This window comes from Phyllobates terribilis, unplaced genomic scaffold (assembly GCF_046119375.1).
Source record: "Phyllobates terribilis strain yellow unplaced genomic scaffold, ASM4611937v1 Scaffold_8__6_contigs__length_399053987, whole genome shotgun sequence".
NCBI lineage: Eukaryota > Metazoa > Chordata > Amphibia > Anura > Dendrobatidae > Phyllobates > Phyllobates terribilis.
The window spans coordinates 212747121-212771159 of record NW_027362768.1 but is presented as its reverse complement, the minus strand read 5'-3'; the positions used below and the strand labels follow the sequence as shown (position 1 = coordinate 212771159).

The following is a 24039-nucleotide window of genomic DNA, read 5'->3' as shown; positions in this document are numbered from 1 at the left end:
AATTTTTGTACACCATTATTTGCCGCTTAGGCAGTATGGACACTTTGATTAGCGACCAGGGAAGACAGTTTGTGAACTCGATCATCGACAACCTGATGGATCATTTTCAAACAGATCGCCGCATTTCATCTGCCTACCACCCACAAACAAATGGCCAGGGGGAATGTGACAATCGAACACTCAGAGAATCTCTTAGCAAGCTTGTCAATTACCAAGGAACCAACTGGGACCAGTTCATCCATGGTGTTTTGTTTGCATATCACACATCTGTGCATGCCTCCACCAAGTCCACTCCATTTGAGGTCATGTATGGACAAAAGGCTAAGTTCCTATTGACCTCAATTCATCAGCAAATGACACTGTGGATGTCATGTCTCTTTCAGATGATGCCAACCCTGATGTGATAAATACACTCCCAACCATTCATAACAGGATCCACTCAACTGTAAGTACCAACATCCATTCTGCTCAGGAATACCAAAAGTGTGCCTTTGATCGCCGACACAACAGCAACAAAGAAATCACTGCTGGCACCATTGTTTATATCCAGAATCAATATCGTATTCATCGCATGGGTTCAAAGATGGAACCACGCTGGGTTGGACCCTACTTTAGTTGTGGAATCCTTAACCAAGGGACGAGTAAAACTTAAGAATAATAAGACTGGCAAGATACTAAGCAACACCTACCATGCCAGCAACCTTAAGATTTACCAGGATGGAGAGACTTCTCTACTACCCCAGTCCCCTGATGACTGTCCCTGTGACTCTGCCACAGAGAAACACAAGCAAAGCAAGACTTTCAACCCACTACCAAGTTCAGGAAGGAAGTATCTTACCACCACTCTTGATCTTACGTTTAGTAGGGTTGTGTACTTTGGATGCACAAGAGATCTTGGACAACCACGACGTACATATAAAACCAAAGGTGATGGGAACTGCTTCTTTCGGACCATCAGCTATATCTTGACAGGAACAGAGGACAACTACTCCCTTCTCAGAGCTAAAGTCATCCACCTCATGAAAACTGACTTGTCGAAAAAACTACAGGGTTACTTTAATCAAGATGTGAATGAATATGTGAACACCTCTGGCATCTCTCGTGATGGAGTCTGGGCAACTGATGCAGAAATCATGGCCACAGCAAATCTGTTGAGTTGTGACATCGTCATCCACACAAAAGTCGGTGACACCATGGATTGGTTTACGTGTCCCGCAAGCTTCAATCTGCAGTCAACAACAGAACATGCACTTTATCTTGAAAACAAGCATGATCATTTTAATGTTGTTATCAGTGTTTACTAATCATTTTAATGTTATCAGTGTTTACCTTTGAACTTTTATATTGTAGTGTCCTGTCACCAGCCATGTGTACGATTATCCTGCGCACTGTCTCCCCCCCCCCCTGCGCGCTGTCCCCCCCCCCCTTGTGGGCTGTCTCTGCCTCCTGTGCACTGTCTGGGGCCCCATGCGCTGTCTCTGCCCCCCTGTGTGCTGCCTGGGGCCCTGTGCGCTGCCTGGGGCCTCATTATTGAGTATATCACTCAATGTTCCTCAAAAGCGTGAAAAATCTGATCTACAGCAGCTGGGGTATATTCTGACCCGGAGGGATATAATCTGGCCTAGGCCAATTTATAGTTTCGCCTATGCCATAATATACCCGGGGTATATTCTGGCCCAGAGCGGTATAATCTGACCTAGGCCAATTTATACCCCAGGGTATAGTTTGGCCTAGGCCAGAATATACCCAGGGTATAATCTGCCCTAGGCCATTTTAATCCCGAGTATATTCTGGATGGGGGGTTAATCTGGCCTGTTACAACGGTCTTATATAGACCCGATGACGCTATGCTGTCAGCCAATGATTGTAATGCCACAACCAACATGGCTGCGGCATTACAGTGACTGGCAGGCAATACCCCCGCATGTTAATTCACTGTTTAAACAGCTCCAAATATGCAGGGCGGGGACTTGAGCTCCCACCCAAGCATTTAAAAATTACTCGCCGAGTACTGCGCATCTCAAGCACTGAGATGCTCGGGCGAGTATCGAATAGTGGTGAGCATGCTCGCTCATCACTAATGACAATGCCCAATTGAGTAAAGTATGTAAATCTTTATTAATTTCAACAAAGAACAATGGATGAACATGAATATTAACAAGAGAAATAGCTACAGAGTATGCTAAGTCACTCAGAAAAATAAAAGCTCTTTCCTACATACACCGTACTTCAAGTAAAATGTCATACATAAACAAAATGTTTCAATATAAAGAAGGGGACACCATGCTAATATATTGAAAGTGCTGTGGAAAAATGGCCAAAAAAGTGCAGTACAAAGAAATAATTTAACCCCTTCACCCCCAGGCCATTTTCCGTTTTTGCGCTTTCATTTTTGGATCCCCTCTTTCCCAAAGCCATAACTTTTTTTTTGTCAATATGGCCATGTGAAGGCTTATTTTTTGTGGAACAAGTTGGACACCATTGGTTTTACCATATTGTGTACTGGGAAACGGGGAAAAAATCCAAGTGCAGTGAAATTACAAAAAAAGTGCAATACCACAGTTGCTTTTTTTTTACCATGTTCACTAAATGCTAAATAATACCAAACATGTATAGGTTCTTTTTTATTTAAGTGGTGAAAAAAAATCCAAAGTTTGTTAAAAAAAAAAAAAAAGTTGCCATTGTCCAAGACCCATAGCGTCTCCATTTTCCATTTTTCGGGATCTGGAGCCAGGTGAGGACTTATTTTTTGAACGCTGAGCTGATGTTTTTATTGATACCATTTTGGGGTAGATATGATGTTTTGATCTCCTGTTATTGCATTTTATTGAAATGTTGCAGCGACCACAAAAACGTAATTCTGGCGTTTTAACTTTTTTTTTCTCATTATGCTGTTTCCGTATCGGATTAGTTCTGAATATGACGATACCAAATATGTGTATATTTGATTTTTTTATTGCTTTATTTTGAATGGGGCGAAAGGGGGGTATATTTATATTTTTTTCATATTTTTAAAAACATTTTTTTTACTATTTACATGCTTCAATAGTCTCCATGGGATACTAGACTCTCCGATCATCTGACTGCCTGTGCTACATACAGGCGATCACCACATCGCCTGTAAGTAGTAGAAATGTTCACTTGCTATGAGCAAGTGCTGGGTGGTACTCATAGCATCCTGGCAATGACAACTGCAGGGGTCTCCTGTAGACCCTGGGTTGTCATGCCAACCCATCAGTGACCCTCGGTCATGTGACAGGGGCGTTGATCGGCTGGAATAGCGACGTCCTTCCATCGTGGCCATGTTAAATGCCGCTATCAGAGATTGATAGCGGCATTTAACATATTAACAGCCACGGGTGGATCGCTATTCCACCCACAGCTGTTAGGGGCACGTGACCGCTGATTAGATCAGCTGTCATGTCTCCAGAAAGGTGCAGGCTCATCACCGGAGCCGGCGCCAGAAGGAGAGACACCCCATGTGCCGTAGATGTACGGCACATGTCTTTAAGGCATTAACATACAGTCCTGCTCATCATTATTGGCACCCTTGAAGTTTAAGTACATAATGTGGAATATCTCCTGAAAAAAATTAATCAAATGAAACAGTTTTTGTATAGAGCATCATGTTAAATACAAAAGAGCAAATGATAAACAATAATTTAAAACAAAAAAACAATGGGAGGGAAAAATAGAAATACCTAAAGCTTGCTGTATCACTGATACTGGCACCCTTTACATTAATTTAGTATGGAAACACATTTTGACTCGCCTGTGGTAAATCACAAAAGAGATTCACCCATGATTACCGTATTTTTTGGACTTTAAGACACACTTTTTTCCTCCAAAATTTTGGAGGAAAGTGGAGGTGCGTCTTATAGTCCGAATACTATCTCACTGTATATACTGTGGCTCTGCGTGGTAGGAGGGCTGGGGGAGCAGCAGCGGGGGATCAGCGGGGCACAGGAGGCAGCAGCCAACTGCTGCAGCCTGCGCTGTGCCCGCTACTAAAGAGAATGAATATTCCCTGCTCCCCACTTCCATGGACGTGGGGAGCAGGGAATATTCATTTTCCTTAATAGCCGGCACACTGTACCACAGAGCGGCTCCTGCTGCGCTCTGTGGTCTTTCTGCCCGCTATTAAAGCTCATGAATATTCACTACAACCCACTCCCATGAGTTGTAGTGAATATCCATGGTTTTTAACAGCAGGCACACTGACCGCAGAGCAATAGCAGGAGCCACGCTGCGGTACAGTGTGCGCGCTCTCACACTGTGTGAGGGTGCATGGCAGGAACACCATCTGCACCCTGCAATGCACGGCTCACACAGTGAGAGTGTCAGCAGCAGAGCGGCACGGCGCTGGAGGAGAGAGGAGTTGAGTATGATTTTTTTTTTTTATCTGTGGGCAGCAGGATGGGGGCTCAAGGAGTGCCAAGCATACCAGGATGGGGGCTCAAGGGGTGCCAAGCATAAGAGGATGGGGGCTCAAGGGGCGCCAAGCATACCAGGATGGGTGATCAAGGGATGCCAAGCATACCAGGATGGGGGCTCAAGGGGTGCCAAGCATACCAGGATGGGGGCTTAAGTGGCATTAGAGAGCGTACTAAACAATAAAAGGTTTGTGTGTTATAACCTAATCCACTGTCTAGTTGTTCTAGCGCTTCACTAACACTAGAGATGAGCGTTGTTCTACTCGAACTGTTCGCCAATCTCAAATTCGAGCTGTTTTGGGCGGTGTTCGAGCCGGTCGGCGAACACGAAGAATTTGAGAAAAATTCGGCTGTTCGAGGTTATGTTCGATAACTGTTCGTGCACCAAAATCATAACTGGATTTTTTCTCAGTAATGATGAAAATTAATGTTAATACGCGGTTTGAGTGTACAGCGGGGCGGGGGGAGGGGCAGGGGATGGATCTCTGCAGGAACAATGAAGATCTCCATTTTTTTTTCTCTTTCCCGCATTTGCAGTGGGGAGGTGCAATCTGTCAGCCTATCAGCAGCGCACACACGGAGCGAAGTGCTTTTTTTCACACAAGCAAGGGCATGTGTGATTGGCAGTGTATGTCACATGTCCTTGCCCTATAAGACCAAGCCATTTTCCCCGCCGCCACCATTTTCTCACTGCTGCAGCTGCGTGTTAGACGGCACCGCTGTTGCTGTGTGCGCTATACCTTGTTAATTTCAAGCCAATTTTCGCACAAATATACAGATAGCTTGGGAGTAGGGAATAGTTGTGATTACAGTCCTTTTAAGGACTAGGTTACAGCATTTCCTACGACTTTTATCAAGCAGGTCTGTGCTCTTAAATAGATAGATTGTGGGAGTAAAGACTAATTGTAATTGGAGTCCTTTTCAGGACTAGGTTACTTCAGTTCCTATCAGTTTTTGCCAGGCAGGTCTGTGCCAGTGCTGTGCAAGTTTTTTTCACAGCATTTGGCTGAATCTAGCAAAGCTAATCCTTTTTGGCCTATTGCAGAGTGTGTTAGTCAGTGGAGTAGCCTATCTGTGTTGCAAGATATACCACCTGTGTATAGAATACCAATTTTTTTACTGCACCTAGTGAAGTAAAATCTTTTGGGCATAGCATCATTCTATTAGTCCATCTATACTGACCTCCATCAGGTTGCAAATTAAAAATAATTTTTTTCTGCATCTAGCTCTGAAAAAATATTTGGGCTTCTAGCAGTGTGTGGGACTTGGTCTATTAGTCCATCTATACTGACCTCCATCAGGTTGCAAATTAAAAATAATTTTTTTCTGCATCTAGCTCTGAAAAAATATTTGGGCTTCTAGCAGTGTGTGGGACTTGGTCTATTAGTCCATCTATACTGACCTCCATCAGGTTGCAAATTGAATAAAAAAATTTTCTGCATCTAGCTCTGAAAAAATATTTGGGCTTCTAGCGGTGTGTGGGACTTGGTCTATTAGTCCATCTATACTGACCTCCATCAGGTTGCAAATTAAAAATATTTTTTTTCTGCATCTAGCTCTGAAAAAATATTTGGGCTTCTAGCAGTGTGTGGGACTTGGTCTATTAGTCCATCTATACTGACCTCCATCAGGTTGCAAATTAAAAATATTTTTTTTCTTCATTTAGCTCTGAAAAAATATTTGGGCTTCTAGCAGTGTGTGGGACTTGTTCTATTAGTCCTTCTATACTGACCTCCAGCAGGTTGCAAATTGAATATAATTTTTTTCTGCATCTAGCTCTGAAAAAATATTTGGGCTTCTAGCGGTGTGTGGGACTTGGTCTATTAGTCCATCTATACTGACCTCCATCAGGTTGCAAATTAAAAATATTTTTTTTCTGCATCTAGCTCTGAAAAAATATTTGGGCTTCTAGCAGTGTGTGGGACTTGGTCTATTAGTCCATCTATACTGACCTCCATCAGGTTGCAAATTAAAAATAATTTTTTTCTTCATTTATCTCTGAAAAAATATTTGGGCTTCTAGCAGCGTGTGGGACTTGTTCTATTAGTCCATCTATACTGACCTCCATCAGGTTGCAAATTAAATATAATTTTTTTCTGCATCTAGCTCTGAAAAAATATTTGGGCTTCTAGCAGTGTGTGGGACTTGGTCTATTAGTCCATCTATACTGACCTCCATCAGGTTGCAAATTAAAAATAATTTTTTTCTTCATTTATCTCTGAAAAAATATTTGGGCTTCTAGCAGCGTGTGGGACTTGTTCTATTAGTCCATCTATACTGACCTCCATCAGGTTGCAAATTAAAAATAATTTTTTTCTGCATCTAGCTCTGAAAAAATATTTGGGCTTCTAGCAGTGTGTGGGACTTGGTCTATTAGTCCATCTATACTGACCTCCATCAGGTTGCAAATTAAAAATAATTTTTTTCTTCATTTAGCTCTGAAAAAATATTTGGGCTTCTAGCAGTGTGTGGGACTTGTTCTATTAGTCCTTCTATACTGACCTCCAGCAGGTTGCAAATTGAATATAATTTTTTTCTGCATCTAGCTCTGAAAAAATATTTGGGCTTCTAGCGGTGTGTGGGACTTGGTCTATTAGTCCATCTATACTGACCTCCATCAGGTTGCAAATTAAAAATAATTTTTTTCTGCATCTAGCTCTGAAAAAATATTTGGGCTTCTAGCAGTGTGTGGGACTTGGTCTATTAGTCCATCTATACTGACCTCCATCAGGTTGCAAATTGAATAAAAAAAATTTCTGCATCTAGCTCTGAAAAAATATTTGGGCTTCTAGCGGTGTGTGGGACTTGGTCTATTAGTCCATCTATACTGACCTCCATCAGGTTGCAAATTAAAAATAATTTTTTTCTGCATCTAACCCAGCCAATAGTTTTGGCCTAATACCACAGTTTGGCCACTCAGCTCTGCTCGGTTACCATCCATTGTTTTTTTGTGCAAACAACTCCAGAGTTGTGAATTAGTTAACCACCAAAATGAGTGGAAAAAGGCCTGCTGCTGGTGGAAAGGGGAATAGGCGTGTTGGGAAGGGGAAAAAAGGTTGTGTCCGTGGGGTAGGTGCAGAAGAAAGACCATCTTCCAGCCAAACTAAAATGTCTACTTCTTTTAGCGGACAATGTGATAAGATCCCTTTCTTATGGCCACGCCAATCGCTACAAATTCCAGATGAGGCACAAAAACAGCAGGTGCTTCAACGGATATCAAGTGCTCCTTTAAGTGGGCTCTCCTCCACATCAACTTCAACATCACAAATACTCCAGTCCTCAAAGGTGTCACCCAAATCGCACTTGCTTCCTCACAGCTCCCAAATCTCCAGCTGCCCGTCTGAGTATGAGGTAGAACAGATGGTTGAGTCTGCAGAGCTGTTTACTCATACTATAGCCTGGGAATCAGAGGTCGACTCCAGCGCTTCTGTGAATCCAGACGAGGAAATGATCTGCACTGATGCCCAGAATCTTTATGAGTCGGATCCAGGACCAGACGCAGAAGGTTCTGACCATAATGTAGACCCTCATTCCCAAACTGTAACTCCTGTTGGTGGAGACAATGAGGAAGACGATGATAAGACTCAAATACCTGATTGGAGCGACAACTTTAGTTTTTTGTCAGGGCAGGAACAGGTTGGCTCTGAGGACGACTGGTGTGATAACGCACAGGGTGATGATGATGAGGTCGGAGATCCCACTTACTGTCAACCCACAGTCAGCCAAGAGATGAGGTCAGCAGAGGAGGTGGAGGAAGATGCTAGTGACGACGAGGTCAGGTTGCGCCTTCCTGGACAGAGACGTAGTACTGGAAGCACGTCAACAACTGCATCCTCAAACACAACTCTGCCTCTCACCACAAGTCGTGGTGGCTCTTCAGGTCGCATGGGTGCTAAGCCTTGCATAGCCTGGGCATTTTTTCAGATCGATAAAGATGACCCAACTCGTGTTATCTTTAACATTTGTCAGCAAAAGCTAAGTAGAGGCCAAAAAATACATAGTTTGAGTACTTCATGCATGAACCGGCACATGGACATGAAGCATAAGTTGCAGTGGGAAGCTCAGTGTGCTACAATGCGGCCTAGCCGGCCGGGCCAACCACCGTCTGCCATATCTTGTGCATCCGCGGCCTCTTCATCCTCTGTGACTGGGGGGACAGCAGTCACACCTGTTTTGGGGCGCAGACCTGCCACCTCTTTACCCGCAACAGCCAGCGTGATTGGCAGGTCATCATTTTCTTTGGAGGTGGTAACACCAGCTGGTCTTGAGCGCTGTCCGACATCGATAGCACCACCTTTGGATCAAGGCAACCTAACATGTCCGCCTGCATCTTCCTCACAGACCGGCAGTTTGCCGGGGACACCCTTATCAACCCCGTCTAAGCACAATAGCCAGCCCTCGGTCCCTCAGATGTGGACAAGTAAAAGACCATTTCCTCCTAGCCATGAGAAAGCTAAGAGGTTGAATTTCACCATCTGCAAGCTCTTGGCTACAGAAATGCTGCCTTTCCGCCTGGTGGACACAGAGGATTTTCGAGACCTTATGTCCGTCGCAGTGCCCCAGTACCAGATGCCCAGTCGGCACTACTTCTCAAAGAAAGGTGTGCCTGCGCTCCACCAGCATGTCGCACACAACATCACCGCTTCTTTGAGAAACTCTGTGTGTGACAGGGTGCATTTCACCACAGACACTTGGACGAGTAGGCATGGACAGGGGCGTTACATGTCGCTGACTGGGCACTGGGTAACTATGGTGACAGCAGGACAAGGGGCTGCTGTCCAAGTCTTGCCGTCCCCACGAGTTGTGCGTCAATCCTCTTTATGTCAAAGTTCCTCCACTGCTTCTGCCTCCTCAATCTCCTCTCAGTCTTCCACCTGCACCCAAAGCCTGTGTGGTCATGCCACAAGCTTTCTAACTGCGCAGAAGGGATCCTGCACACCTCCTTACTATGCTGGCAGTAGGGCTCAATGTCATCAGGCGGTTTTTACATTGAAATGTCTGGGAAATGTGAGTCACACAGCTGAGGAGTTGTGGTCAGCTCTGGGGAACCAATTTCATGAATGGTTGTCTCCACTGGACCTGAAACCAGGGAAGGCCGTGTGCGACAATGCTGGCAACCTGGGTGCGGCCCTTCGCCGGGGCAATGTCACACACGTGCCTTGTATGGCTCACGTGTTGAACCTGGTTGTCCAGCAATTTTTAGCCCACTATCCCAGACTAGATGGCCTTCTGCAGAGGGCACGGTCGCTGTGTGCTCACTTCCGCCGTTCGCATCCCGCAGCTCAGCGACTTACATCTCTACAGAAGTCGTTGGGCCTGCCACTTCACCGGCTAAAATGCGATGTGCCTACCCGGTGGAATTCAACTCTGCACATGTTGCAGCGACTGTGGCAGCACCGACAAGCCCTGGTGCAATACGTTCTGACGTATAGCCTGGGCCAACGAGATTCAGAGGTGGGGCAAATCACGCTGGAGGAGTGGTCTCAGATCAGGGACCTATGCACCCTTCTGCACAGTTTTGAAATGGCGACGAAGATGTTTAGTGCTGACGATGCCATTATCAGCATGACTATTCCGGTGATTTACATGCTGGAGCACATGTTAAACAGAATTCGGAGTCAGGTGGTGGCACAAGAGGAGGTGGAGGAAGTAGAGGAGGAGGAGTTGTATGCGGAAGGGCTAACATCTGCAAGGTCCAGACGGTCGGCAGCACCAAGGCGGCAGGCATGTGAGGGTGGGGGAGATGATTTTACCAGGGCGCATGGTAGCAGCCAAACTAGTGAGGAAGGTGCAGGAGCCCAGGAAGAAGTGGAGGACGAACTGATGGAAGACTCCTCAGATGAGGGAGACCTTGATCACATTTCTGTTGTGCGAGGTTGGGGGGAGAGGACAGAGGAAGGAAGCATGATTGTTACCTCGCCACCAACACAACAGGGACTTGGTGCTCCTGGATGCGCAACACACATGAGTGCCTTCTTGCTGCACTACCTGCAACATGACCCTCGAATTGTGAGAATTAGAAATAATCCTGACTACTGGGTTGCCACACTGTTAGATCCCCGGTACAAAAGTAAATTTGCAGAAATTATTCCTGCCATAGAAAGGGATGCACGCATGCAGGAGTATCAGCAGAGACTGTTGCAGAATCTTACATGTACTTTTCCACAAAATACCAGTGGTGCACGTAGTGAATCTCACAGTTCCAACTTCCCAACCGTGGGACCGTCAAGTGTTCAGCACTCAAACCGTAACAGAACCACAGTATCTGCTGGTAACATCAATTTTGCGGAATCATTTCACCACTTTTTTAGCCCATCCTTTGCAAGGCCACAGGAGACAAGAAGTCTGACACATAGTCAACGCCTAGAGACGATGGTACAGGAGTATCTCCAAGTAAACATTGAAGCCACGACTGTGTCACTGGACCCTTGCTCTTTTTGGGCTTCCAATCTGGATAAATGGCCGGAGCTAGCCACTTACGCCTTGGAGATCTTGTCATGCCCCGCAGCCAGCGTTCTGTCTGAACGTGTGTTCAGCGCTGCTGGTGGTGTGCTGACAGATAAGCGCACGCGGCTCTCCACTGATAATGTAGACAGACTCACGTTCATAAAGATGAACAAATCATGGATCCGAAACGACTTTTCTACCCCTGTGTCATCCTGGGGAGAGTAAAAGCTTGATGATTGGTTAAAATCACCCTACCAACCGTTTTAAGCTTTCAAATTACTAATCATGTTTATCTGTATCTTGACTGGAAAATAATTTGGGCTTTGTAGCAGTGTGCAGCACTGATCCTATTAGGCCATCTATAATAAGCTTCACCAGATTTAAAATTAAAAATAATTTTTAGCTGCATCTAGCCCGGAAAATAATTTTGGGGCTCCGAGATGCTCAAGACACATAAGTGCCTTCTTGCTGCACTACCTGCAGCATGACCCTCATATTGTCAGAATTCGAAGTAATCATGACTACTGGGTTGCCACACTCTTAGATCCCCCAAACTTTTCGATCAACCTTTTCATTTTAATAAAGACCAAAAAAATGGTCATTTTTGAAATTATAAGCATTAGCAGGTTGTTAGAAACTGAAATCAAACAGTTTTCAACTCAAAACTTTATTCTAGGTGATGTTACATTTTCACATAGGACCCCTTGTTCGAAAGGAGCTTCTGAACTCTCTCGTCCATTGAATTTGTCAGGTTTTGGATGGTTTCTGCTTCAATTGTTTTGCATGAGGACAGAATACCCTCCCAGAGCTGTTGCTTAGATGTGAACTGCCTCCCGCCATCATAGACACTCCTTTTAATGATGCTCCAAAGGTTCTGAATGGGGTAGAGGTCAGGGGAGCATGGGATTCACACCATAAGTTTGTCCCCTTTTATGCCCATATCAGCCAGAGATGCAGATGTTTTATGTGCAGCATGAGATGGTGCATTATCATGCAGAAAAATGATCTTGCTGTGAAATACACGGTTCTTCTTCTTGAACCATGGCAGGAAGTGCTGTTTGAGAAAATCCACATACATTATGGAGTTCATCTTTAGCGCCTTCAGGGATCCTAAAGGGGCCGACAATCTCTCTCCGCATGATTCCAGCCCAAAACATTACTCCACCTCCTCCTTGTTGGCGCTGTAGCCGTGTTTGCGTGGGGTGTCCATCAACCAGCCATCCTCCACTCCATTCATCTGGACCATCGAGCGCTGCACGGCACTCATCCGTGAACAAAACAGTTTTGAAATCAGTCTTCATGTAATGTTTGGCCCACTGGAGCCGTTTCTGCTTGTGAGAAGTGGATAGAGGAGGTCGACAGGATGGCGTATGCACAGCTGCAAACCTCTGAAGGACCCTGCATCTTGTTGTTCGGGGGACGTTGGAGGCACAAGCAGCTTCAAAAACTTGTCTGCTGCTATGACAAGGCTTTTTTGCCGCTGCTCTTTCAACCTGACGTAATTGCCTGTAGGAAAGAGTCCTCAATTTGCCCTTATCAGCACGCACACGTGTGTACTGTGAATCAGCTACATACTTCTTGATTGCCAAGACACTTCATCCTGATCATCGCACAATGTTGATTGTAGTCATGCCTTGACCTAAACACTCCACAATTTGTTGCTTCTCAGCAGCCGACACATCCTTTTTCTTTCCCATTTTGGCAGAAAATGTAGGCTGCTTAATAATGTGAGAGAGCCTTCTTAAGTAGTCTTGCCTTTCATTGGACACACCTGCCAAACTAATTAGCACAGGTGTCTGCAATTGCTTACAGTGATATAAAGAGCCCTGACACACATCACCATCAATGAGTTTAACTGACAAACAAACAAATTCTTCCCTTATCACTCCTAAACACTTTTTGCATAATAATTTGGAACGCGGTGTACATGTGCTTTGCCACAAAACACCAGTGGTTCACGTAGTGAATCTTACAGTTCTAACTTGCCAACCGTGGTCTGTATGGAATTGTTCAATAAAGGGCCCAAAATTAAGATAACATAGATGGGAGAGGTCTCTATGAATAGGAATTCCTAAGTATTTGATACCCTGTGAGGGCCAGGCAAAGGGAAAGTTGGACTGGATGGAATCCTATATGGATTTAGGGAGGGAGACATCGAGGGCCTCAGACTTCGCTGCATTGATTTTAAAATTTTACCATGTAACAAAGTGATCTATTTCAGCCATAACAGCAGGGATGGATATATGTGATTGAGTGATATATACTAGGACATCATCAGCAAATAGAGAGCACTTGTACTCGGTGCCTCCCACCTCAATCCACCTAATATTGGGGTTATGGCAAATTGATGAGAGCAGGTGCTCCGTCACTAGGATGTATAAGAGAGGGGACAGAGGACATCCCTGCCTTGTCCCATTGGTGATTGTGAAAGGTGATGAAAATGTTCTGACGCACCCCCTGGGCCTTGGGACACCCGGAGCCGGACCCTTTTTGGTGGATGCTGGTGGTTGTAGTCTTCGTGGCGGCGATCCGGTTCCGTGGCTCAGGGCGGTCAAACCAGTGGCGGAACTATTTATGTGGTTTTGATGTTTAAATGTTCGACTACGCCACCCGTGGATTGCGGTCAGAGTGAACCGCCGCTACAGGGCAGACCGCTAAGGCTGGTGTTGTGGGTGCAGCAGAGCGTAGCATAACTCCCCACGGGAGGAGTATAGCCTCAGGGCAGTGTATGCGGAGGATGGGGGTGATGGTGCAGGGCAGCAGCAGTAACGACATGGAGTCAGTGATGCAGTTCAGGGCCTTTACTCACAGTTCTTATTATCCAGACCACGTCTGCAGGTAACGGCTGCCCACGTCGTACTGTGCTCACCAGGTGAGGGGCTCAGACAACTCCCAGATAACTTTGGAGCGCTTCACAGGACCCCCTTTGTGTGTCCTTTGTCTGGCCTTTCTTACCAACACTTCTGTCCGGCTGCCTCGGGCCTCCTCTTGGTAAACTTGGCGCCAGTTTCCCTGACCCTATGTGGTGCCTTCCTAGCGGGTGGAGCAAGGGGCTGCGCCACATAAAATGTCAGAGCCTCCGGTTTCTAGCTGAGGGTCGTTTCCTGCCTCCACTAGTTCGGGGACCGGTCTCCCCCTTTGGCCTGACCCCTCCACGCAGGTGGATTCGGGCGTGCGGTGGCGACTCGCCCGTCCGCACCCCTGGGATCCCTTCATTCCTCGTTCCTGGAGCCTTCTCCGCTCCTCTTCCTTCCTTCTCCCTCTTGCAGGCCTGGGCCTCTGTTACTAGGCCCGCCTCCGGAGCAGAGCTCATGCAGAGCCCCTGCTCCCTGCCACTTCTGCTCAGACTTCTCTGCACTGAACTAAGATGGTGCCCACCTTTTATACTCCCTTCTCAATGCACCCAGGAACTGCTTCCTCCCTGCTCCTGCACTGCAGGGTTCCCCTTCCTCAGTGTTCCCTCCCCCCACTCCAGCCAGGGACAGGGACTGTCGTGCCCATCTCAGGGGCATATTGGTCGCCCTGCCCCACGGCAATGTGGTGTAATGCATGCAGGTGTCGGGTCCTGATCCACACTCCATCCTTATCTGAGATTGAGATATCACACCTCTGGGTGAGGTGCAATACGTCTGTAGCAACCGAGCCCTCGGTGCTACAGTTCCATTTATCTTCAGCCTAGGTGACGTATTGTGATACAGGGCCGTGATTTTGGTTATAAAAGGGTCCCCTAGACCCCTACCCCAAGCTTTTTAAGAGAATCATATATGGCGTGCCAGGAGACTCTATGGAATGCTTTCTCAGCATCCAACGAGAGTATCTACTTACAAATTTTTAACTGCATCTAGCCCAGGAAATACTTTGTGCCTAGTAGCAGTGTCTCCTAGTCAGCGGATTATCCCGGCTGTTAAGCAAGCTACACCACCTGTAGTTTGGACACTTAATTTTTTCAAAGGAAATGCTTCGGGACCACGGGATACTCAGTGAAGAGCATCAGGAGGCACCCCAAGGCATAGGGGCTGGGACTGGCACTAGGATGCCTTGCGGTGGACAGCCGAGCTCGATCCTTATAAAAGCTTTTTAACTGCAGCAGCTTTAGTGGACGCTACTGGAGCTGGAATTACGCGGCTGCTGGCATGAGACTTGCCCTCCAATAGATCCTTGTAAATGGATTTAAAGTGTATTCATTCAAATTAGAGCTTAGAGCTGCCTCCACCACAGGGGGGCTCTCTCGACCCACCAGCGGACAGGCACCAGTATTGGGAGAGGGGGGCTGGCCGTCAGGGTTCACCGCGGCTCTGGCACAAACCCGGCGACACGGAGGTGGCACGGGCAGGAGCGGACTGGCCGTCTCGGCTTCTCACTTTTTGGATTTTAGAAGGGCATGACATGCCTATATCTGTGTCTCCCCCTCCTTTTACTCCTCCACCTCTTTTCTTTTCGCATGACTATATGTACTTGTCACTTTTCCATGTGTTAGTTGTGTCTTCTGAGCAGTTTGTCAGCTTTTGGACACCTTTGAAGGTGTTTTCTATGTGTTTCTATGTGTTTTTGTTTGCCTGCCATTGGTTTTAACGGTGTTCGAAGGTGTTCGACGAACAGTTCGACGAACACACGGGTGTTCGACGAACCGAACCGAACTCGAACACTACAGGGGTGGCTCAACACTAACTAACACCGCAGAATTCCTTCTTTCTTGATTGCTAATCTCCCTTGTGAAGAGCGGTGGAAGCTGCTCTGTTTACAACTAGCCTACTACAGGACCTGCCGTGATGTCATTGTGGAATGCCCACTTCGGTCACACGGTCCTGGTCATGTGACCGCTGAAGCAGACAGAAGCTCCCTACAACAGTTCCTGCCAAGTTGTGATCATCTTACAGACTCCCACCTGGAAGCGTTTTCCCTTGTCGTGCGGGGCTCCTTTGCACAACAGGACCAGGTGAGTGGTCACAACATCTCCCCCTTCATTCCCCCCACCCCCAAACCTCAGGCTCTTCACCATTGGCGCTCCTACTGTTTTTGTTTTCCATGCATGCCAGGATGGTAGATCAAAGGGGTGCCATGAATACCAGGATGGGGGATCAAGGTGTGCAATGCATACCAGGATGGGTGATCAAGGGGTGCCATGAAAACTAGGATGGGGATCAGGGGATGCCATGCATTCCAGGATGGTAGATCAAAGGGGTGCCATGAATACCAGGATGGGGGATCAAGGGGTGCCAAGCATACCAGGATGGGGGCTCAAGGGGTGCCATACATACCAGGATGGTGGCTCAAGGGGTGCCATACATACCAGGATAGGTGATCAAGGGGTGCCATACATACCAGGATGGGGATCAGGGGGGTGCCATGCATACCATTATGGGGTATCAAGGGGTGCCATGCATACCAGGATGGGGGAATCAAGGGGTGCCATACATATCAGGATGGGGATGAGGGGGGCCATGCATGCCAGGATGTGTGATCAAGTGGTGCCATGCATAACTGGATGGGGGCTCAATGGGTGCCATACATAGCAGAATGGGGTGATCAAGGGGTGCCATGCATACCAAGATGGTGATCAAGGGGTGCCATGAAAACTAGGATGGGGATCAGGGGGTGCCATGCATACCAGGATGGTAGATCAAAGGGGTGCCATGAATACCAGGATGGGGGATCAAGGGGTGCCATGCATACCAGGATGGGGGATCAAGGGGTACCATGAAAACTAGGATGGGGATCAGGGGGTGCCATGCATGCCAGGATGGTAGATCAAAGGGGTGCCATGAATACCAGGATGGGGGATCAAGGGGTGCCATGCATACCAGGATGGGGGATCAAGGGGTGCCATGAAAACTAGGATGGGGATCAGGGGGTGCCATGCATATCAGAATTGTAGATCAAAGGGGTGCAATGAATACCAGGATGGGAGATCAAGGGGTGCCATGCATTCCAGGATGGAGATGAGGGCCACTTATACCAAGATGGGATGGGGGCCACGTATACCAGGAAGGAGGGGCCATACATAACAGGATGGAGGATATTAACAGAATTGGGGGACATTACCCCAAAACCAGTGTCAGCAGCAGACTCCCTCCCCTATAACAGGGCATCATGACCACATTTTTTGCTTAAATATTTATTTTCCTATTTTCCTCCTCTAAAACCTAGGTGAGTCTTATGGTCCAGTGCTTCTTATAGTCTGAAAAATACGGTAATTGTCAGTGCCCATGTGACATGAATTAGTCAATGAATGATGACTTCAATGTTTTAAAAAGCCACTTGATAGGCCCTGTTCCACTGTCACAATGGTAAAGGGCAATGAGCTGTCTGAGGACATCAGAACTGCTATTATTAGCAAACACAAGACTTCCAAAGGGTATGAGGTCATCTCCTATGACCTTGGTATCCCAGTTTCATTAGTGCACCATAGAAGGAGAAAGAAACAGAGCGCACAGATCTAAAATGTAGCTGCTTCGCTAAGATGTGTGCATACAAATCAATATTGTACTCGCCTATTTCTGGATCTTGCAGTCTTGCATATTGATCCTTAAGGATCACAATAGTAAGTTTTCCTTCACTGCCGGTCTGCTGCACGTTCCTGGTAGCTATGGAGAACCCCTTCAGAGTTGTCATAGGAATGAAATGGACATCGATTTCTCTCCAGTCTAAATGCGCTCCCAATAATTGATAATACAGGTAAATATAGGCAAAAATTATTTCCTGTACAATTTTTATTTCACCATACAACGCATTTCGACATAAAATAGTCTTCATCAGGTATATTTATCTAAATGAACAAAGTCCATGACTGCTTTGTATAAGTAGAGAAATACATCAGTTAGGGCGGAGGCTGTGTTTAGCAAATCAAGGCACATCCATTTAAAATCCCTCTTACATAGGTAGTCTAGTCCTAAAAAGCTCCATATCTTTATATAAACAATCAAATAAAACTCTTTTACATTTATATACTGTATATACATACATATATATATATTTATATATATATATATATATATATATATATATATATATATATACACATCTAGCTGCCTATGTTAATATTCATATTAAAATGCCAACATCAACATGCAAATAAAAAATATTTATCAGATTTAAATGTTTCTGACATATATAAAGAAATATAATTTTGATAAGATTTTATTTAAATGTGTTTTATGTATAAGAAAAATATTTTTTATCTGCATGTTGATGTTGGCGTTTTAATATGAATCTTTACGTATATTTATATATATGTTTTAAAAGTTTTGTTTTTTTTAACTTTTTTTTGTTTGTTTATCTAAAGATATGGAGTTTTTTTTTAGGACTAGACTACCTATGTAAGAGGGATTTTAAATGGGTGTGCCTTGATTTGCTAAACACGGCCTCCGCCCTAACTGATGTGTTTCTGCTACCTATATAAAGCAGTCATGGCTTTTGTTCATTTAGATAAATATACCTGATGAAGACTATTTTATGTCAAAACACGTTGTAAGGTAAAATAAAAATTGCACAGGAAATAATATTTGCCTATATTCACCTGTATTATCGATTATTGGGAGCGCATTTAGCCTGTAGAGAAATCGATCTCCAGTTTCATTAGTGTGCAATGTTTTATAAGAAGTTTGCCAAGCATGGAACCGTCAAGAACTGCCCTGGATGTGGGGGAAAGAGGAAAATTGACAAAAAATGTCTTCGAAGGTTGGTGCGAATAGTGAAAAAAAATCACGTCAAACATCCAAAGATCTGAAAGCCAACCTGGCACAGTCTGGGGTCATGGTTTCAACAAGTACCATATGCTGCACACAAAACCAAGCAGAGCTTTATTGGTGAAGGCCAAGAGAGAAACCATTGCTGAAAAAAAAAACATAAAAAGGAATGACTGATCTTTGCCAAAGAGTACCTTGACAAACCACAATCCTTCTGGGAAAATGTTCTGTGGACAGATGAAAAAAAAATAGAGCTGTATGGCAATGCAAAGCAACAGTTTCTTTACGAATGTTGCAAGAAGCTTATGAGGAAAAGAACACTTTACCAAAAGTTAAGCTTGTTGGAGGATCCATAATGCTGTGGGGTTGCTTTCCTGCATCCGGTACTGGAGGCCTTGACCATATCACAGGAATCATGAAATAAGAGAATTATCAGACTTCAGAGCGCAATGTCCTACCCAGTGTAAGAAAACTTGGTTTTAGTCGAAGATCATGGGTTCTCCAGCAAGACAATGACCGAAAGCACACATCCAAAAGTACACAGGAATGGTTGAAAAAGAAAAAATGGACAGTTTTAAAATGGCCAGCAATGAGTCTAGACCTCAATACCATTGAAAATCTTTGGGGTGAGCTGAAACCTGCCATTGGGATAAAGAACCCTGCAAAAATTCAAGAGTTTGAACAAACTGCAAAGGAAGAATGGGAGAAAATTCCATCTGAGAAGTGCAAGAAGCTTATAGATGGCTACAAGAAATGTTTGGAGGCTGTCATCAATGCCAAAGGGTGTGCAACCAAGTATTAATTAGGGGTGCCTTTAATGTTGCACATGCTATTTATTCTGTTTCTTCTTTGAAATTGCAACATGGAAATTGAAAACCAATGTTTTTTTGTTGTATTACTTTGGACCATTAGTTAAAAAATCCTTAGGATATAACTTTGGTACATTTCCATTTATTTCTGAAGATATTGTACAGTCTATTAAAACAATTAAGGGGTGCTAATAATGGTGAGCAGCACTATACCATAATCAATTTCTAATTTCAAATGATCAATAAATAAGGTATGGAATACACAATACTAATAATAAATAATGTGTTAATGTGGATTGGCCACGTGTACAGAAATAAGACCAATTGGTCTATAAGAAATATAGGAGGCACAGAATCCCCCAGCTGATCAGCGTCGGAGCCCACATGGAGTTCAGGGATATCACCTTGGACGTATAAATACGTCCTAGGTGGTAAAGGGGTTAATCATGGGAGCCATTTGTATTTCTTGAAACTTTCATGGGTGCTTCCTGTGGAACACATTCTTGCATCATTTGGAATGCATATCTAATTTCCGGTTACTAGTTTTAAATACCATGTTATGTTTTTTGACTCGTATCCCATGACCTGGACCCCAATTTAGTTTTATACTTACCTACTATGATATCGTAATATAAACTGACTGACTGGACTTTTCTGCAGATCTGATTCATTACTTCCGACTCTCCCATTGACACACATCATTGGAAAGCTCAAGTTCCTTCCTGCTTCACGCTATCGTGCATGCGCGATGTGCTGGTTGGAATGGGCATGACATCATAGCGCAGGTTCACTAACACTAATTAAACCTATCATTCAACACAAGCAGACCATCCCTGGCAAAGCTGCTGGAAAGCAGCGATACATGTGGGGATCTGATTCTCAGGCATTTCTAATTTACCCTGGTATGTATCACTTATAATTGTATTGCTCCATTGCTGCTATCAGTGTTGGATCTGATCCTCAGGTATCCCCACTTTATCCCAGTATTTGTATATATTGCCTCATTGTTGTAATTATTATATACTATTGATTATTAGCGATGAACAAGCGCGCTTGCTTCTGCTCTGTTCTCGCCCGAGCATCTCACTGCTCGAGATGCTCGGCGCTCGGCAAGTACTTCTGGGATGCTCGGGTGGGAGCTTGAGTCCTCGCCTCGCATGTTTGGCGCTGTTTTAATAGCAAATAATCATAAGGGGATTGTCTGCCACTCACTGTAATGCCGCAGCCATGTTGGTTGTGGTATTACAGTGATTGACTGGCCGCATAGCGTCATCGGGTCTATATCAGACCCCATGATCGTCACAGGCACAGTCTACCCTTCAGATAGGCAGAGTAGGGAGAGGTGCTGCTGAGCTAGGGAGAGAATTGGCAGTTTATAGTTAGGAATAGATATTCCACATCCACAGCAAATATACAGTATATATATATATATATATATATATATATATATATATATATATATATATATATATATATATATACAGCTGCATGTCACTAAATTAGAATATCATCAAAAAGTTAATTTATTTCAGTTCTTCAATACTAAAAGTGAAACTCCTATACACTGTGTGCAGAATTATTCAGCAAGTTGTATTTTAGAGGATTATTTTTAATATTGATCAACAACTATGTTCTCAATCAACCCAAAAGACTCATAAATATCCAAGCTTAATATTTTTGGAAGTTGGAGTGGGCTTTTTTTTTATTTGGCTATCTTAGGAGGATATCAGTTTATGCAGGTAACTATTACTGTGCAGAATTATTAGGCAACTTAATAAAAAACAAATATAATCCCATCTCACTTGTTTATTTTCACCAGGTAAACCAATATCAGTGCACAAAATTTATAAATAAACATTTCTGACATGCAAAAACAAAAAACAAAAAAATTAGTGATCAATATAGCCACCTTTCTTTATGATGACACTCAACAGCCTTCATCCATAGATTCTGTCAGTTGCTTGATCTGTTTTCAATCAACATTGCGTGCAGCAGCCACCACAGCCTCCCAGACACTGTTCCGAGAGGTGTACTGTTTTCCCTCCCTGTAGATCTCACATTTTATGATGGACCACAGGTTCTCTATCTGGTTCAGATCAGGTGAACAAGGGGGCCATGTCATTATTTTTTCTTCTTTTAGACCTTTACTGGCCAGCCACGCTGTGGAGTAGTTGGATGCATGTGATGGAGCATTGTCCAGCATGAAAATCATGTTTTTCTTGAACGATACTGACTTCTTCCTGTACCACTGCTTGGAGAAGTTGTCTTCCAGAAACTGGCAGTAGGTCTGGGAGTTGAGCTTCACTCCATCCTCAACCCAAAAAGGTCCCACAAGTTCATCTTTGATGATACCAGCACACACCAGTACCCCACCTCCACCTTGCTGGCGTCTGAGTCGGAGTGGAGCTCTCTTCCCTTTACTGATCCAGCCTTTGGCCCATCCATCTGGCCCATCAAGAGTCACTCTCATTTCATCAGTCCATGAAACCTTTGAAAAATCAGTCTTAAGATATTTCTTGTCCCATTCTTGACGTTTTATCTTATGTTTCTTGTTCAAAGGTGGTCGTTTTTCAGCCTTCCTTTCCTTGGCCATGTCCCTGAGTATCGCACACCTTGTGCTTTTTGATACTCCAGTAACGTTGCAGCTCTGAAATATGGCACAACTGGTGGTGAATAGCATCTTGGCAGCTTCACGCTTGATTTTCCTCAATTCATGGGCAGTTATTTTGCGCCTTTTTTGGCCAACACGCTTCTTGCGACCCTGTTGGCTATTTGCCATGAAACGCTTGATTGTTCGGTGATTACGCTTCAAAAGTTTGGAAATTTCAAGACTGTTGCATCCCTCTGCAAGACATCTCACAATTTTGGACTTTTCAGAGCCCGTCAAATCTCTTTTGACCCATTTTGCCAAAGGAAAGGAAGTTGCCTAATAATTAAGCACACCTTATATAGGGTGTTGATGTCATTAGTCAACACCACTCCTCATTACAGAGATGCACATCACCAGATATACTTAATTGGTAGTTGGCTCTCAAGCCTATGCAGTTTGGAGTAGGACAATATGTATAAAAAGTATCAAAGTGATCAAGATACGCATTTGCCTAATAATTCTGCACGCGGTGTATTATGTAGCATCATTACAAACAGAGTGATCTATTTCAAGTGTTTATTTCTGTTAAGGTTGATTATGGCTTACAGCCAATGAAAACACAAAAGTCATTATCTCAGTAAATTAGAATAATTAACCAAAAACACCTGCAAAGGCTTCCTGGTCATCAAACGTGATCCGATATTACTGTCGGAATAATAGTCACATTTTTTTGAACGTGCCAAATGTTACACTCCATTTAAAATGGGCAAGTGAAGGGGAAGTGGATGTGATGCTGATGGTGCATGCAGAGGCCGAGGCCTTGGGCAAGATGAAACTGTGCCTGCTGAGTGAGCACAACAAACACCCACATCATGTCGAACTGCCTTCCTGTCCCAATTTCTAGGGGGGCACAGAACACCACTCTTGAAGCCATAGCAGTGTGAAAAGGTTGTTAGTTGGATAGCAGATAATGCTTCCACACGGTCCAGTCACAGTAGCTGTGAGTCTGTACCGCATATTTCTCACCCTGAGGTGGAGCACCAGGAGGAGAATGAGGAGGAGGAGAGCATGGACAGTCGTCCTCTTGGTCAGGACAGGGAAGACTTGGCTGTTGGCAGCCTGGCACACATGGCTGATATTATATTACGCTGCCATCCCCGTGACCCTCGCATTGTACACATTTTGGCTGACAGTAATTACTGGTTGGTCACACTTCTAGACTCACGCTACAAGGAGAACTTTCTATCTCTCCTTCCCATGGTGGAGAGGTCTAATAAAATGTTGCAGTAAAAGAAGGCCCTTGTTCAAGAATTATTAAAAAAAAATCCTGAAAATCTGAAAATGCTGGCGGCAGAGGTCACAGTTTGCTGGATTACCAAGGCAAGTGAGACACAAATACGATGCAGCAGAGGCAGGGGAACACTGTCAAAGGTGTGGGACAGTTTTCCCGGACCCTCCCAGGCCTTGAGGCGTGGGGTACTCTCACAAGGAGGGAAAAGTTTCAGAAGATGCTGTGGGAGTACCTTGCCGACCATACCAGCATCCTCTGTGATTCCTCTGTGCCTTATAACTATTGGGTATCCAAGCTAGACATATGGCATGAACTGGCTCTCTATGCCGTGGAGGTCCTGGCCTGCCCTGCCGCCAGTGTTTTGGCAGAGCGGGTTTTTAGTGCCGCTGATGGAATTATAACCGATAGGCGCATCCGCCTGTCAACTGAAAATGCTGACAGGCTGACTCTTATAAAAATGAACAAGGGCTGAATTGGGCCAGACTTCTCAACACCACCGGATGATAGCAGCAGAACATAAAGTCAAATCCAGTGGGTTTTTTTTAGGGGGGTCTATTCCCATGCACCTCTTCACACCCAGACATGGGTATTCTTCCTGATTTTGTCTATTTTCTGTTGCCCTCATCCTTCTCCTCATCCTCCACCACCATATCACCACCATATCTACCATATGTTTCTCCAAATTTTTGGCAGCCGTTGCATTCACTGCATAGGCAAACATAATGGGAGACCCACTTCCTAATAATGGGAATATTGTTTTCAGGAAGCCCTCCAACCTCTACGT

The 24039-nt window shown here is 44.8% G+C and overlaps 1 protein-coding gene across 2 annotated transcripts in view; it reads left to right on the top strand.

Annotated features, from left to right (window-relative positions):
- The window catches only part of RASD2 (RASD family member 2), a 202272-nt gene that overhangs the window by 167415 nt on the left and 10818 nt on the right, over positions 1-24039 (top strand). The window lies entirely within an intron of this gene.